This window comes from Tiliqua scincoides, chromosome 3 (assembly GCF_035046505.1).
Source record: "Tiliqua scincoides isolate rTilSci1 chromosome 3, rTilSci1.hap2, whole genome shotgun sequence".
NCBI lineage: Eukaryota > Metazoa > Chordata > Lepidosauria > Squamata > Scincidae > Tiliqua > Tiliqua scincoides.
The window spans coordinates 16,226,429-16,229,899 of record NC_089823.1 but is presented as its reverse complement, the minus strand read 5'-3'; the positions used below and the strand labels follow the sequence as shown (position 1 = coordinate 16,229,899).

The window sequence follows — 3,471 nt, the reverse complement described above, 5'->3', positions numbered from 1 at the left end:
GCTCACAACCCTAATGGCCCCAAATGGTTGAGTCAGGGAGTCAGTAACTTGTGACTCAACTTGTGACTCGGACACAGTGACTCCAACACATCCCTGCTGCCAACTAAAATCTTCAGAGGCTCTTTTTTTTAGGGGGGGGGGGTTAGCTGGGAAGCAGGGCCTGTTCTGTGATGGCACCCAAGTTATCATGGTTGGCAACCTTCAGTCTCGAAAGACTATGGTATAAGCCTACAGCACCCGGTATTCCCAGGCAGTCTCCCATCCAAGTACTAACCAGGCCTGACCCTGCTTAGCTTCCGAGATCAGACGAGATCGGGCATGTGCAGGGTAACAGTTGCTGCCACCCAAGTTACAGGTCTCTCCTTATCCATCATCACTTGGCATCACCTTTAAGTAACAGCAAAATCAAGTCTGTTTTCTTGCGCATGGTAAGAGAGATTCTTTTAATAGCTTTTTATTTGCTTTTCCTTATGTTTACTCTCCTCTGTATTCTTTTACCTGCTGGCTGTGATTATATTTTTTTGTTTTATTATTGTACACTCCCTTGAGACTGTTCATGGTGAAAAGTGAACATGTGTTCCATAAATAAAGAGACCAATATAAAGAGCAGGATTGTGACTTCGTGTACATATTAAGTTTTCTTCTCTGAATACCAGAGGCTAGAGGGAGTGAGAGCAAATGTGCAACCCATTCCCTTGCAGTCTGAATAACACACAGAATCGACCCACCTATGAGCCCAACTGAGGCTATTGCCTCAGGCAGCAGATTGGCACAGAAGTTTGCTCACATGCCTCCAACGCTACTCCCTTTTCTCTCACTCCCTGGATTGGTAAAGGAAAAAGGGTGGCAGAGGAGAGGAGAAAGTGGGAACATAAGAACATAAGAAGACCCCTGCTGGATCAGGCCAAAAGCACATTTAATTCAGTCTCCTGTATTTCACAGCAGCCCACAGCAGCCTCAGGGAGCACACAAGTCTCTTTGTTAAAAAACAATGTCCCTTTGCTAGGCAATTTAAAAATAGCCTTGCTGGCTTTGTGATGTAAGACAGAGTCATTAGGCTGACCATCAATCAGTCTCTCTCCAGGTACTTAAAAAGGCTTCACTACAAGCCAGTGACATAAGAACATAAGAACAGCCCCACTGGATCAGGCCATAGGCCCATCTAGTCCAGCTTCCTGTATCTCACAGTGGCCCACCAAATGCCCCAGGGAGCACACCAAATAACAAGAGACCTGCATCCTGGTGACCTCTCCCTTCGCCCAGAGTGCAGTGCTTGGAAAGAATGCAAAGTGATTATCTGTCTTTCACGTGCTCAAGGGGGGGGGTCGCTTACCTTGGAGAGAAGCTGTTCTAAGTGTCTGGAGAGAGAATGATTGAGGGATTGTCAGCCAGTTGCCCTCTCTCACATTAATGAGGCTATTGTTAAACAACTTTTTCCATTTAATTTAAAGGGCACTTCTCATCACATTGAGATAAACTGTGGGTGAAAAAAAAATCCATGGATAATTAGGTTATACCTGTATTTTCTTTTGTCTAACTCTCCTAACACTCAATTTTAGTGGATGTCCCCTGGCTCTGGTGTTGTGCAAGAGGGCAGAGGGATGGGCTAGAGCATCTCTAGTACACCACTGCCCTCCATTCTTCTTGTTCTGCTCCATCCTTCTCTTCCAATCCAGGGAGAGCAACCAGCAGAGGCTGCTACATCAGCTGATAATCCATTTGGCATTAGTGTTTTGCACCAGGAGCTCTTGGATCAGCCCTGATATTACAGTCCAGGAAAAAGTTATGCGCCATATGATTCTGCTGCATATGTAGATTTGCTCTAAGAGTTCCCAATATATTTAGAGAGCACCATGGCACAGGCTTCTCACAACTAGCAGACACACATGCATTCTGGCTTGTCTTGATTTGAAAGTACCCCCACATTTAAAAAAAATCTCCTGGTCGATGAATTGCACCAGCATTTCTCAACCAGTAGTACATGTACCACCAGTAGTAAGTGAGGTGATGTCCAGTGGTATGTGTAGCACCCCCAGACACCTACCGCCCAGCAGCAAGACCGTGATGCGACATGTCAAACCGTGGTAGGAAGCTCACCTTGGTGTGCCGAGCTCCAGTACACAGTTTTCAAGAGCTTGAAAGAACCCTCCTGCCCTTCCTTAGCCTCTGCTCAATTTTTGTCGCGTCATGTCTGGCCTCCCAACCCAGAAGTAACTGGTGATGTCATCACCAGTTACTTTTGGCGATACTTCCAATCAGTGAACCATGTGAAGTGAGCTGGAGTTTGTCCTCAGAATTTAGGAATTACGAGAAAAGCCAAACAAGGTTTCGCAAGACCCACAATGCTTCTCAAGAGGGATTTGTGCAACGGTAGCCTATAATGTCCTAACCAGGTATTCAACATTTCATACAAACTGGACAGATTACTTATTTTATTTTAGTTTTTTTTTTTAAAAAAAAAAACAAAAACCTCAGTGGGTGGGTATACTTTAGCAGTCACTGAAAGTCATTTCCCCCCATAATCCTTTCACTCATAGCTTTGTATAGATAGAATTGCTGGTACGTTGCCAAACAGGTCACCATGAACAGAATAATCTGACAATCTGTTATCATTAACTCTGTTGGAAAAAGGCTCTCAAGACACAAGAGAGAATTAAATGACCTGGAAAACTCAGTCTGTGGGAAAGTCTATTGTACTCATCTTCGTTATTTCCATCTCTACGCATCACTGGGCCAGTGGAACAACATGATTTGCTGAGGTGACAAATACAAAGGTCATTTCCCCCCCCCCCTTCAGCTTTCTCCTACTCCCAAAACATCTAAGGATCTATACCAGCTAATGCACTGAACATTGTTCCATGTGTGGTTGGCAACCTTCAGTCTCAAAAGACTATGGTATAAGTGTAAAATATGTTAATTTGGGAGAGTTAAAAAAATAATAATCACCACATTTGAAGCTAAGCAAACAAATTCCGCCTTGACACCAAGAAATAAGCAAAGGTGTGATTGTCCTCTGGCATTATAAGTCATTCAAAGCAGCCTCAAATCTGGTCCGTAAGAACATAAGAAGAAGAGCCCTGCTGAATCATGCCACAAACCTTTCTAATCCAGCTTCCTGTATCTCACAGTGACCCACCAGATGACTCAGGAAGCACACAAGACAACAAGAGACCTGCATCCTGGTGAATCTGGTATTCTGAGGGAAATAAAACATTCTTGTGGTTACTTGACTAGTTACATGGAGATGGTTATCTAGTTAGTGGACTAGATCAGGGGTGTCCAAAGTTTTTGGCAGGAGGGCCACATTGTCTCTCTGACAGTGTGTTGGGGGGCTGGGGAAAAAAGAATTAATTTACATTTAAAATTTGAATACATTTACATAAGTTTACATAAATGAATATATTAAAGATGAAATTATATGAATGAATGAAGGTCTTGAAATAGTTCAAGGCCTACAAAAGGCCTTGCACA

The 3,471-nt window shown here is 43.6% G+C and overlaps 1 pseudogene; it reads right to left on the bottom strand.

The window, feature by feature from the left end:
- Positions 1-225: 225 nt before the first annotated feature.
- On the bottom strand, positions 226-345 carry LOC136646941 (5S ribosomal RNA; annotated as a pseudogene).
- Positions 346-3,471: the final 3,126 nt, after the last annotated feature.